Source organism: Astatotilapia calliptera, chromosome 20 (assembly GCF_900246225.1).
Source record: "Astatotilapia calliptera chromosome 20, fAstCal1.2, whole genome shotgun sequence".
NCBI classification, from domain to species: Eukaryota; Metazoa; Chordata; class Actinopteri; order Cichliformes; family Cichlidae; genus Astatotilapia; species Astatotilapia calliptera.
In genome coordinates, this window is record NC_039321.1 from 25730928 (window position 1) to 25745707 (window position 14780).

Genomic DNA, 14780 nt, shown 5'->3' on the forward strand with positions numbered 1-14780 from the left:
TGAGCCATACTGAGCATTCTAACAAGCTGATGTTTAGCAGGTATAATGTTTTCCACGTTTACCAAAGCGAGACCCTATAGATGGATGGGTTAAAAAAAAAGCAGAACAAATCATTTCCCCTAATTATTGTAAGTACAAAGTTATTGTGTCATTTCATTGACATGTTAGAGTCAAACATTTTTAATAGAGAGCAGTTTGGAAACTTCCAAACTGGAGAAAACTGCCACCAAAAGTCATTTTAAAATGTGATATTTGGGTTTTTGTCATATAAATTAATGTCTGAATAACACATGAACAAACTCCCCACAGAGACAACATAGAAACACTACTAAAGTTTTCAGGGTCATAGTACAAGAAGCAGCTGTTTTAAGTTAAAGGGGTTTAAATAAAAATAAGTATTTTATGATTTTACACATTTTTATTGAAAAGCACCATTTAATCACATTTAAGATAAGATAAGATAACCTTTATTAGTCCCACACGTGGGAAATTTGTTTTGTCACAGCAGGAAGTGGACAGTGCAAAAGTTATGAGGCAAAAATTAGAATACAATAAGAATAAATACAGTACACAACTGTACAGAATAGAATAAAATAAAATACTATATACAGTAGAATAAAATAAAATAAATATACAATAAGATAAAAATAGAATACAAATACAAATACTATATACAACTGAGTAAAATACAACGATGACAGAAAGGATTATTGCACTTAGTATTATTGCATATGTATGGATGTGTGTGCTTGATCAGTTAAAGTCTTTATTATGGAGTCTGACAGCAGTGGGGAGGAAAGACCTGCGAAATCTCTCCGTCCCACACCGTGGGTGCCGCAGTCTCCCACTGAAGGAGCTGCTCAGTGCTGTCACAGTCTGCTTCATGGGGTGGGAGATGTTGTCCATCAGGGATGACAGCTTAGCCGCCGTTCTCCTGTCACTCACCACCTCCACTGGGTCCAGAGGGCATCCTAGAACAGAGCTGGCCCTTCGGATCACCCTGTTCAGTCTCTTCCTGTCCCCAGCAGAGATGCTGCCGCCCCAGCAGACCACGCCATAAAAGATAGCAGAAGCCACCACAGAGTCATAGAAGGTCTTCAGGAGTGGGCCCTCCACTCCAAACGACCTGAGTCTCCGCAGCAGGTACAACCTGCTCTGCCCTTTCCTGTAGAGGGCGTCTGAGTTATGAGTCCAGTCCAGTCTATTGTTCAGATGAACACCAAGGTACCTGTAGCTGTCCACAGCCTCAATGTCCATACCTTGGATGTTCAGTGGTTGCAGTGGAGAATGCTTGTGCCTGCGGAAGTCTACCACCAGTTCCTTGGTTTTACTGGCGTTGATCTGGAGGTAGTTCAGCTGGCACCAGTCCACAAAGTCTTGAGTCAGTCCTCTGTACTCCTTGTCGTCCCCATCAGTGATGAGGCCGACTATTGCAGAGTCATCAGAGAACTTCTGCAGGAAGCACTGGGTGAAATTTAAATTTAAATCAAAAGCTAATAAAATTTAAACTTCCCAAGTTGATTTCTTACATAAAGACAATTATTATTATTTTAATTATATGTTTATGTACATAAATAGTTCTAATATAATTAAACATACAAAAATGTGCATAAATTTCCCAAACAGTATTTTAGAATACTTGGAAAGCAAACACAATACCAAAGCCCAGAATCTCAATGATGATCAGTACATCAAAAAAACAACAAAACAAAACAAAAAAACAACAACACTAGTTTACTTTGAAAGCTTGTAAAATCATGTTTGCTTTTAAACAAGAGATGCTGACAGAAATCTTCTCAGTGTTTATTTGGTCACAAGTCAAACAAACTGCAGACAAACAAAAAATCATGACAACCATCTCACTGTATAAAACCTTATTTATTACTGTGTCCAGCAATGAGCTAGATTTAGATCATATTAAAGAAAACAAGAGCTCTGTTATTTCTGGGTTATAGAAAATCAATTAAATCCTTTTTTTCCTTTCAGTGTTTGAAGGCAGTGATCAAAGCTGAACAAGATGAAGACAGAATGAGTGGAAGAGTTAGTGCAACTTCCCTTTTCACTCGATATGTGTAAACCACAGCAACCAAGATTGTAAATTCACTCACCATTGTGGATCGGCAGAGAGATGAAGAGAATAAGCTCATGACTCTCACACCCACGGGGAATTTTATGGGAACAGCAATGCCCTGTGCACCTGCGCTAGAGTTTTGCTTTTATTCCTTCATAACCATTTTCTTTTTTAGTTCACCCAGAATCTAGCAAAGCAGAAAAAGACACTCTGTAAATGCAAAAATGTTTAAAAAACAGTGATGTTACAGTCTTTTTTCTTCTTCTTCTTTTTTGTACAAGGTATAGCCTGTAGAGCTGTCTGATTTGACTTAAAACATCTGGAGGCCAAGGACGTGCCTCACAGAGGACGGTGGAAGGTACACTGACTTTGATGTTTACAGTTAACAGCTAATTAGATCCAGGCAAGAAACTTGGCTGCCCGTCATTGCCTAAATATTATTTCTCTGTCTCTTGTAATTTTCTGCAGTGCCGTCACTTTCATACTATCCCATAAAACAGAAATGCCATGTCAAGCATTCGTGGCCCGACAGCAAAGCAACGTTAATTTTTAGTTTTTTACATTAGTAATGAAAAAACGAATCTTGTAGACTAATTTTTCATTCATGTTAAAAATTTTGTCAACAACCAAATAAAAAAATGGGAATGTAATGATCTAATAGCGGCCACTGTATTTTCACTTGAGTCTATGTTAACATATGGAGAATATAGACATGCACCACTTCAGTATATTTAAATTATTTGTTTTTTTTAAAGAATGCATGCTGGGGAAAAATCAGTTTATGAAGTTCTTTGGAAAGTATGAAAAAAGGAGTGCACTTAATTTAGTTTCATGGCTTTACTGTGATTTTGTTCACCCCTTCTTCAGGATCTTTCAGATGGCTTCTCATCCTGTTTCCTTCCCATGCTGCAGAAAACAATATGCAAGGGTATTAACAATGGTAAAGAATACACACCAGACAGACTTTTAGGTGAAGACCAGCTGTGTCCAAAACACAGCATTGCTTCAAGCAACCATACATTTTGGTTCACCCACCAAATGCCTTATCACGAATAATTTATCTTCCAGCGTTTTCAGATGCCAACACATGCCAAGCATCTGCTTCTCACACTTACTTTAATTGCTGCATTCCTGAACTATCTCAATCCCTGTCATTGAGGCTGAATGTGAGGACTGCTCTGTGGTTACGTGACACAGTTGAAATTTCCCATTTTCCATTTTCTGGTCTAGTTATTTATCAAATCCTCACTTGGGTCAAACTTGGCAAAGAGCACGGATTCGAGGCTATTTCTGCTCAAGATGTTTTCAGTAACATATTGTAGGAACAGCAGATGTTTGGAGCACTGCGAGCCTAAGCTGAATCCTCCTTTCTGTTACCACATTACTTCAATAAACTAAAAAAGGAAGAAAACATTTGTTATTGTAGTAGCAGTTTCAGAGTTATATGAGGACATTTATATTAGCTTAATCCATAAATGCTTATTAAAGAGTTTATGATGTATTATTCAGAATGTATACAAATACTTATGCAATCAGCCTTTGAGCTTACATGTACAGTTCACATGTATGACCTGAGAAAGCCCTTTAACAAAAAAATGGCCCTCAGTAGAAGCACATTATTGCCAAAATGGAGCCATATGGGAATGAGCCATAGTGTAGTCTTTTTTTGTTTGTAATTTAACATTTTAAATTACTGGCAATTCACTGTGGGATTGTCCCCTGTGAGATACATGAGTCTGAGAGCTCTGGAGAAAGAAAGAAAAAAAAAAAACCCACTAGAATAATCGCTGGCTCCTGTTTTTAACTTATTTTCATTTCAGGGTCTACTGTCACCAGTAGGTCAATGCAGCAGTGACAGGAACTTAAATTGCAGTACAATGAAAATAAAAGTTATGTTAAAAATGTATTTGCTTTAAAGTTGGATATTGGCCCATAATCATTTTTTATATTACTAAAATACAATAAATGTTTCCATTTGTCGGTTTATTGAATTACATGGATAATGCAACTTTTATAATGTGAAGACAGACATGTGCAGTTATTATATTAATACTGGTTGGAAAGTGTGTATTTACAAGATTGCAAGAAACATTTTGAGGTTTACATTTTTGTTTGCAGTTTTTTCTTTGAAGAAAAATATACTGAGCTGTGTGTATTATATTTTCACAAAAGAAACTCGTAAAGTTGGCTGCCTAATATTAAAACAATCCAGTAAATATATAATACATATAACTGTACAGGGACATGGTCATGAAAGGATTTTATATTTCTCATTTATACCTTTTGATTTGTCAATCAGGGAATGTCATATAAAGGAATGTTGGGACGCGGTAACTTCCAGAGAAAACGGTGAGTAAGAGTGCGCAACCAGGCCATTAAAGCATGGCACATGCCAGAATACGTGTGGTTTTACAGAAAAACTGCAGGTGCAGAGCAAATGAAATAGTTTTAGGAGTTTGATCTGTTTTATATGCACCTTGTTTATAGGGGAGCGTTTAAATTTTTATAGTAAATTCCAACCATTGTGGCGGCTGTGACAAGAGTAAAGCTGGTAAATGACTGCCACCAAGTGGAGGAATATTATCCTAACCACTCTGTATGACTTAAGCTTATTATAAAGACAGGTAAATAATCCTCTGATAGCCAATAAATGTTGATGCGGGTACTTGGTCACTGTAGAGACCACAGACAAACTTGGCAATGAAGCATCAAGACATATCCTATAGCATTAGTTTTTCCTCCAGAAATCTTACCCCTCCTTTATGCATATCCTGTAAACAGCTGAAGCAGACCCAGCGAAGCGTGAAAGGAATTGATTTTCCTGTATGCATATTTGCATTTCAACAGAACACACTTGTGCATGAAGCCAAAGAGGGCGTTCAGCACAGAAGGTTCCTATGACTCACCATTGCAATACATCACCCACAGAGCCTCCATCCATTCAGCACAGTGCTTGCTTTGCACAGAACAGTGTGGCAGTTTTTACTTAACCTTGTGAGATATGGGCTTTGAAAAACTCCTGAATATAAAATAATATGAGGGGTTAAACCTTGTCACATATGTTTGTAATTGTATCATGCAAAGATTAAGGGAGCTGTATTTGCAGGTAATGATGAAAAAGGAAAGGCAGCTCTCTTCAGTGGAATGACGCCTGCCAGAGAAAATTCTGGGATCATCTTGTGAAGATTGCTTCCCATCAGTATTGCCTTTACACTTAAACCTGATCTCAAACTAATCTTAACACAGTGGCTCAAACAGAGGCGCCCTCTGATGGGCCACAGAGTCACTGCAGATTGGGCGTGGACGACCAGCATAAAAACGCTAAGTCCAATTAAGTCGAACGAATATGATTTTTGAAAGGAAACAGCAGCATTTACTATGTTACTGACTTTGAACAATATTCAACTTGGTTTCTTTTTCTTTATTATTATCTGTTATTGACTTATTTAAAAAACAAAACAAAACTGGAGGGCTTGGGCCATTAACTTTTTTCAGCTGCTGAAGGGAAGAATTGAATCCGTTTCTTATTAAGCCTAAACTGACCCATAGTGTTGGTATTTCCAGCTTTTAAGTGATCGTTAAGTGTGATAACATATGACTAGACAACACGCATATAATTCCTCCCTATAATGCAGTAAGCATCTATATTAACTGCACTCAATTCTTTTATAATCTTCCAAATTTACTAATGGCTTTTGTAATTTATTAGATTACAGTGAAATTAGGCTATAGAATTAATTCTTTTCCAGCCAGCAGCCCCCCACCCCCCATTACTGAGCCTTACAGCGGGATAAGATGACCCGAAAACCAGTAAAGCAAGTGATAAGACACGCTGCGTGTCACGAGCAGAGCGGTCCTCACATTACGCACGACGTTAGGAGTTCCCTTGCTTACACCGCCTCTCCTCTGTCCTCCTAGCCGTTCCGACTGCTAGCCATCCCTGCCGGCTTGTGCCTATCTTCCGTCCCAGCCTGCAGGGCTGCATCTCCCGAGGCAGAGAAAAAGGCTCTCCGGGGCGGTGGCGGCGTCCGTCTTCCAGTTCCCTTCATCTCAATGATCAGAATCTGGGCTGAAGCCTGACACCCAGCTCTGACAGGACAGGTATGCATGTTTATTTGTTTGTCTCATACGACGCGGATGACAGCGGAACAGGTGCATGCTGCATTTACCGGGTATTACGAAGTGACATTGGAGGCGAGAAGCATCACACACACCGGTGATTATAGCTTTGCGCGAATACGCGTCCTGCATGCTCCGTAAAGACACTGCTTTTGTTCCTCAAGTGTCATGGGCGGATGAAGAGGGTGTTGCCACATTAGCCTTAATACGACCAATATGGTCGGCAGGCTGGTTTAATAAGCTGCATGGAATGAGGGCACCCTTTATTCCATGCATATCAAGGCCCAGCAAGAAGCAAGTGCACCTTTATCGGCTTACTGAATCATATAACGTCTGGTCAGCTCCCTCGCTAAAAACATACAACCCACGTACAATTGTTCAGACCTATTCTTGGAAATGCCGGTGTGTGTGTGTGTGTGTGTGTGTGAGAGAGAGGATTATTATTTCTCTATGTCTATGGAGCTAACAGCTGATGCTCAAGATAATGAGCTAATTGAAGTGTATTGTCGCGGGTGTGGCAGAGGGGGCAGGCGTGGGCGCCGAGGCAAGGGAAAGGTCTCCTGAATATGTCAACTGCACTGTTTAAAAGTGGGCTATTTAATGAAAATGCTCGGAAAGTAGAAGGACGGCAGTTGTTACTTTTTTCGATTGAAACGGCACATTTATAACAATGAATAAAGAAAAAAGGTGCAAAGTGGCACTGATTCAAATTGCGTTTTCAGAAAAAGGCAACAGGTGTAGGGGGTAATTGTCCATTTTTATGCCATTATTTTGAAAATTTGGTTTTTAAAATTTGCTCACTTTCGCAAGGTGAATCTGTAAACTGCACATCAGAGCTAAAGATTGATTAAAACAATGAGTTATTACATCACCCCTCCCCCTTCCCGTCTCCTTTTCATAGAGAACTTAATAGCTCAGCTGCTACAGTAAAAGTTTGCCAAGCAGAGGAACAACAAAGAGAATTCACCGAGGCAAACAGTAAAAAAGAAAGGAAAGCAAAATACACACAAAAACATAAAATAACCACAACACAAGCTTTATTTTAACACTTCCAAAAAGTTATCATCATAAGTAATGCCTCCTTCTGTTCACCCACATACTCAAACAGACTGCCAGTCCTTGTGTCTCTGGCTTGTTTGCAGCCACACCGCAGGCTACAGTATCTCCGAGACTCAGAATTTCAGAAACTGAGAAGGCAGAGTGAAGAAGGGGGGGAAAATAGATCTAAAATCCATCCATCTGTCCATCACACCTCTGTCCCTTCATGCATCCTCCAATCTCATTTTCCTTTCACCTGATCCACTTTTGGTCTCCCTGGTGCATATAACAATCGTAACTATACGCAGTCATAGTGGTGCTCCTCGCGTCCCTCATTTAGAGCAATGCCTCTTTGTGTAGATGTATGTTTAGGTGAACACTTACAGGAAAAAAATATTGAATAACTGTTATATAGGTTTTTGTCATGGTGCTGCTAGAAGTTTGACTGCAAGCAGTACAGTAAGAGAATTACATGGTACATTTTCCACAGAGCAACTTCCTCTAATGTGTGACAGGTAGCAGATATTCAAGCGAACTCCGAAACTAAGAGTGTGAGACTTGCAAGGTTATATGCAAGTCTCACACTTTCTGGTTAATGTGCAGCTTCTGTGCAGTCTGTCACCAATCAATACACACGCACGCACGCACGCACGCACACACAAACATGCACGCACGCACGCACGCACACACACACACACACACACACACACACACACCCTTTTAGGTCATCATGTGATAGACTGACGGGAAACACCTTCGTATGTGTCTTTTTATGCACCTAAATTCAGCAAGAGTGCTTGTTTAGACTAGCACACATTGATGCAATTCTCCCTTGAGTCCTATTTTAAGTCATCCTATGATCGATTTGTAATAGCTCATTGAAGCATAGCCAGTGGTCTTTTCACAGCCAACGGGGAATTCTCCACAGGATAAACTCATATTGCTTCGAAGTAACAGGAGCTTTCAAAGACATATTATGGATAACAAGCAGCATGTAATAAGCTGTCACTGTATTATCATCACAAATGATGTGCGACAGTAGACAATGCCCGATCTAGGAAGACATCACATCATTTGTTTTTCTTTTGGAGATCCCTCCTTTAACAATTGGTTGCACAGTTTGACACAGGTACAAAAAAATCAATAATCATCATAATAATCTTAGAACCTGCATAAATGCATTTTCTGAGGTAAAGCATTGTAACTTCTAAAACCTAACAGACACTGTAAAGGTAATTCAGTTCAGTTCAATTTTATCTATATAGCACCAAGTCGCAACAAGTCACCCCAAAGTGATTTATATTGTAAGGTAAAGATCTACAATGAGCAAGCACCTGGTGACAGTGGGAAGGAAAAACTCCCTTTTAACAGGAAGAAACCTCTGGCAGAACCAGGCTTAGGGAGGGGCTATGACCTGCTAGGAGTGAGGGGAGGGAGACGAGACAAAAGAAACACTTGCAGAGAGCCAGAGTTTAGTAATAATGATTAAGTACAGAGTGGGGTATGAAGACAAAGAGAGTGAAAAGAGGTGAAGAAGAAATGCTCAGTGAAACATGTGATGTTCACAGCAACCTAGGCCTGTAGGGGGGTTTTAGGATCACCTGATCCAGCTCTAACCATACGCTTCATCAATAACAAAAGCTTCAAGTTTAATCTTAAAAGTAGAGTGGCTTGCTCGATTTTGCTTGGGCTGAAAAAGTGCTGTACAGCTTTATTATAATCATGAAAGTGAATTTTCAAACTACTCATAAAGACAGACATTTATTTTGAGGTATGATCAGATGAGAAGCTTGAAGACCTATGACATGTACTGAGAATACCATGTTGCCATTTACAGTGTATTGAAAGCCATAAAATAACCACTTTAACAGCTGCGTTGTATATCACATTTGATATGGTTAGATCAGATTTGTAAAGCAAAAATATTCTCTTCCCCAAGGGTGTAACGCGATTAAACACTAGTCTAACTTATTTCTGTGTCTTGTATGATCAAACACAAACATAATCCCTCCAAAGCGATACACTGCCATATATCTACATCTTGTTCGGCTGACCTCCTGTGTTCACGACAGGCATTTGAATGCAGACTACAAGCCTGACATCCAACTTGAAACTGTTGGTCATCCTCTTCCACCCACCACTTCAGCATGCCTACCTCTACACGAGCTGTCACAATCTTGAGCTCAGTGCCATGTGATGGTTCACCTCTTCTTCCCTCTCACGCATTGTGTATGTGTCAACTAGCAAAATAATGCCTACAGGCTGTTCTCTCATTTTTTGTCATTTTCTTTATCTTATTTTGATACGCTTGACAGACGATGTTAGGCTAGGGTTCCCATGGTAACTGAATTTTAAACAGGCACGCCTGATGCCTCAGTGTTAACTATCGTTAGTGGAGACACGCTCCTTTGTGGTCAATTAGGAAAAAAAAGATTGTGCTGTGTACAGCGTGCCTGTCATTTTCCTGTGACAGTGAAGAATGAAGCTGTGTCTTGTTTTTATCCGTTTAACCTTTTTAGTAAAGGTTGCTAAAATACATGTGAATACATGAAATGGGGAAAAGATTTAATTTGGGTGGTGAAGGGGCTACATGCGTATGGATTAAGTTGCACATAATTAAATAATTACTTTATTCAGAACTGTAGTTATCACGATGCCCACACTGCTTAATTATACGGAAGGTAAACATAATGAACATACTCACAGGAATACCTACAGCATATGAAGTCATGCACTCAGCAACCTGGGAAAACAATCAGCTTCTCTGCTGACCTATCCCTCTAGGAGCAACAGTCAGTATTTCTGGTGAAAGCAGTCAATATCTGGAATAATGGATACTGAGGCGCAGACTTCCAATTTTCTCAACCAGCCATTGTTTACTAAAAAAGGTATTTTAAAAAAATAATAATAGAAAGATGAAGATCCAGTTTGCATTTTGGCAATTAGACTTTAAGTATAAAACAAAAACCAAGTACGTTCCTGCAGATCTGCATACAACATATAGTCATGTGAAAATGAAAGTTTTCACAAGACTCCATTCAATTATGTGGAAAAACTAAGCACACCCCTACTGCTTTCATAGGAATTCAGAGGGTAAGTAGCACCCTGGCATGGCACTTTATAAAACTGATATATCAGCAAGTAAAAACTGTTCTTTGGTCCTGACCTCTTGAGGTGGGCACTAACACAGTGCTGCAGTCTTCCCAGAAGCAGACATCCCAGCAAATTCGCTCCAGACAGTTAGATCATGCAGTTTTATAGGAACTGCATAAAACAGAAGAGCCGCAATTTAGGTTCTGCAGGCCTCTGTTAGCATGTTAACGTAAAAAAATTAATGACAGCACAAATAGAAAAAGAGAAAAAGACTAACAACTATGTCTTGCTTGGAAGATTTGCCAAGAGCCTCTTTTCTCTAAAAAAAAACATGGAAGTTCTGCTTAGGTTTGTAAACTTGCATCTGGACAAACCACAAGATTTTGGAAGAATGTCCTTTGAACAGACGAGACCAAAGTAGAGATGTTTGGGCAGAACGCACAGGCGCCGTTTTTGGTGAAAACCAAACAAGGCGCCTGTGTATCAGCACAAACACCTCATACCAGCTGTCAAGCATGGTGTTAGAGGTTTGATGATTCGGACTTATTTTGCAGCCACATGAATTGGGCAACTTAAGTTGACCAAGAACAACTCTGTAGACCAAAATGTTCCAGAGCCAGAAGTGAGGCCATCTGTTCAACAGCTAAAGCTTGGCTTGTATCGCTTCACGGAGGAGGACAATGATCCAGTATTTAATGGTCCAGTCAAGGTCCAGGAGAGCTGTGCATAAACAAATGCCCACAAACCTCAATGAACTGAAGCAATGTTGTAAGGGAGAGGGGGACAAAATACTTCCAAAATGATGTGCGAGACTGATAAAGACAGGAAAATTATTGTTTGCGTATATTTTGGCGTCTGTTAAGTGCAGAGAAGATAGGAAAGCTAGGGAGAGATAACAAGGGGAGGTACACAGCAAATGGGATCAGGTCAGATTTGAACCCAGTTCTTTGTATTAGCCTTACAGCAGATGGGTCACCTGCTCAACCTAGTGAGCTAAACTGGCAGCCTCTCAAGTGACTACTTCAAGTTATTGCTGCCAAATGTGGTTCTAAAAGCTACTAAATCATGGGGTGTACTTAGTTTTTCATAGGACTGCATAGAGGGCTGTGAAAGCTTTATTTTCCACATAACTGTATATCTTCAGTGGAGGTGTGTTATCAGTTGAGAGATCCAGCATTTAGAGGGAGTAAATGATATGCTGCTAAAAACGAGCTATTTCATACTCTACACATTCTGTAGAAAGCTACATAAAAATGATACGTAGAGTCTGCAATCTTCCTTTCTCTGTCTTGTTGTGAATGTGAACCAGGGCAGCATGCTTGATTGTTTGGACAATTTGTATGAATCAATGGGATGTCAACATGCCTAACAGTAGGTGTCACCTACATAAGCATCTGTTCAGTCATGTTTTTTTTTTTCTCAAAATAATGTTTATCTAGTAGGTTAGCAGTAAGAATTTCTAGGTTAGCAAGAAATATTTTATTCCTGTTCTAGGAATTCAAACAGCGTTTGACCTTAAAACTATTCCCAAGTTATGTTAAGTACATTGACCTCCTTTACTGAGTATACATAAGAGTACATATTAGTGTTGAATGGTAGGCGGTGCCTGTTTTACTCATGTAAACTGATTAATCTCTAAGCTAGTCATCGCATAAATCAAATGATGCATTTTGACAGCTCATTTTGAGAGATTTCCCTGCTTGATTTGTTTTAATCAGCGAGGATTAACTTTACAGTGACCCGCCCCAAACCCCCTGCTCTAATAATTTTGCTACGCACATTCGCCACCTTCTTTGACTCCAAGTGATAATGAAGCACACACAGATGAGTTTCCAATCACACAGTCTGTCTTTTTGCATCAGCTCAAGAAAGTGGAACTCTGCACTGAAGCACAGCATCTGTGCTAAACCCTGTAATTCCCTTTGTTAACTCTTCCCAAAAGAGAGTGCTTATGCTATGTAGATGCAGGTAGCATCACTCCCTCTGGGCTTGCTTTCTCTTTGGGAGGATGAACTTGCTGCCTCATTGATTTGGATGTCGTATCATTTATCTCGGCTGTGGTGTGACATGATTTGCAGCAGACTTAACAGTCGTGCTACGCAATCTGCCTCCAAGACTGCTGAGTGCCAAAGGTTTGGAGAATGTGTGTATGTGGTTTCTCCTGAACAAGGACATCTTGCCACTCCCTCTTTCCCAACCCCCACTGTCCTATACCTGGTTTCCCAGAGCCAGCCTCTGCCCTTAAGGATTGATGGACTGGCTGTGTATGCCATTAGAAGAGAGCCACTGATTATAAAGCCGAGATGTGGAGGGAGCAGCTTGAAAAAAAAAAAAAGGCGAAGCTCAGTGAGGAATGAACGGTGATTGGGTAATACAGTGGGTGGCTTCTCTGGATTCCTGTGTAGATACAGTACTTTAGTTTATGCTACTACAGTGCATATTTTTTACAAGTGAGTGTGTAGATGCACATTGTTAACATAAAAGGCAGTTATATTGTGGGTACACTGTTCATTATACACTACACGAGGAAGCATAGAGAGTTTTTTTTTTTTTTTTTTTTAAAGCATGCAAAACGTATTTTATTTTATAAATGGTCTAGCAGCTGGAGGCATTTTCTACACGGTAAAAATTACCGAGCTTCTTGTGGCTAAGTAATGATTTCCAGATCTAAATATGTAAAAAGAAAAAAGAAAGATGTATGAACTCATGTTTCCTTACAGCCAGACCACTAACATGGACATCACCTAAATTAAATACGAAGTCCATAAACCCAACAGAGAAGTAACAGTGGGGTGTCACTTTTATTTTCCAAGAATCCTCACGCTATTAGCTGCAGGTGTGTCACCATGGTGAATTACCGGTCCCTCTGCACGGGTGACATCTAATAATAAGCACTGAGTGGTTTGCTGTTGTTGTTTGGTTTTTTTTGTTTTTTTTTTGGGGGGGGATTACCTCCAAAAAAGTGCCAGAAAACCATTAAGCTAGCAGCACAATCCAGTTTACTCCCTGAGGATTTCTTGCACACTTGAACAAAAGAAGAGACCTGAATTCATATTAATAGGCGAGAAAATGTTTCTCCTAAAACACTGCACAAACAGACAGGTTGTATTTGTTTTAGCAAAATAATATTTCATCTCAACTCTAAATTGATGTATTAAAAAATGAGTTAATAACTCATATCTAACAATCAGTGAATTCAATTAATTGAAGTGTTGCCCATCCCTGCCTTTCATTTATATAATTTCTATTAATCTTTCTAGTATCTATGCAAATGTTTTCATATGTATTCTAGAAGGACATCTTTAAATGCTTTTAAGTACCACCGATGAAATTCAAGGTCAGTTTCTGTGTAGGCTGCAGGCCACATGCTACAATGCTGGAGTTTTTTTTTTTTCTGTTTAGACAACCTTTTAAGCATCTGTGGTCAATTTTTTTTTCATGCCGCTAAATCACTGGTCTGTATGGAAACACATTACATTTGCAAATAAGGCCGTCAGTGCAAAGAAGTAAAGTCTGAACCCCTCGGGGGATGTTGCAAGAAATGCTTGAGAGGATGGTGCATTTCTTCCAGAGACAGCGACACCGGATTTGATTAAATTGAACTGGGCGACTAGGCCTCTTTACTTATTCAAGTAGGCAGGTCTGAGCTACATATTTAAATGCTACCTTGGTCTAAAACTTGAAAAACAGAGCCGTTGGCGGCATTCAATCCGCTGTCACAGGCAAACCTTATGTTTTTGGAAGTATTTCTTATCACAGTCTATTGTTTTGGTTAAAACCACAAGCATGAATTTAAAAATGTGTTTTTTTTTAGTACAGGATTGTGAAACTTCCTTGAGCTTCTTTGTTGCAAAAGAAAAAAAAAATCCCAAATCCCAAAACAAGTTTCTTGCAGAGCTTTGATATTGTAAGCAAAAGAAGTGCTGATGACACTGTTTGCTGCTTTTGTCACTGATTTGTTCACACACTAGACTTATTTTTTCCCCAGTATACTCTGGAGGAAGGCAAACACTTGACGCTGTTAGCACATGCACAATTTCCTGACAGCATACTGTGCTTGAGAAGTGAAAGGAATCCACAAGCTGTCATTCCTGTGCTTCCCCTGCTCTGCTGTGACATATTTTTGAGACGCTATATTTGACAAATTTCTTCTGCCCATCTGCAAGTGAAGGATGGGCCTGTGGGCAACTAATGCCTGCCTGAAGACATCAGTTTTGGGGCGCTTCTAAATTGACAAGCTTTTTGAAAAACTGGCATGAAGACAAATGAACTCAGTCAGGTTGCAGTAAATGGCGCATTGTGGACATCATTTTGCCCTAGATGATCAGCCATCATGTGTTTTACTATCTGGCAATTTATCTGAGCTGCCCTGCTGCAGATGATGAGTGCTCGGACTGTCACGTTGTCTGCTTTTTGCTTCTTTTTGTTGGCGTGAAGTTAATACTCTGCAGTTTGAGAC

General features: G+C 39.7%; 1 protein-coding gene and 1 long non-coding RNA gene across 5 annotated transcripts in view; one reads left to right on the top strand and one right to left on the bottom strand.

Annotated features, from left to right (window-relative positions):
- Positions 1-1444: 1444 nt before the first annotated feature.
- LOC113013087 (uncharacterized) lies at positions 1445-5979 on the bottom strand. The gene is made up of 3 exons (XR_003270788.1): positions 5933-5979; positions 2109-2977; positions 1445-2008 (listed from the first exon to the last, which is right to left on the bottom strand). It is a non-coding gene; the product is annotated as an uncharacterized LOC113013087 (long non-coding RNA).
- Positions 2986-14780, top strand: part of LOC113013086 (band 4.1-like protein 1) — a 45753-nt gene continuing 33958 nt past the window's right edge. For 3 of the 4 annotated variants that reach the window (XM_026153688.1, XM_026153689.1, XM_026153690.1), the window contains exon 1: positions 2986-6172. The gene's annotated coding sequence lies outside the window, so the exon portion shown is untranslated. The remainder of the gene's footprint in view (positions 6173-14780) is intronic. The other variant, XM_026153691.1, reaches the window with a different exon arrangement.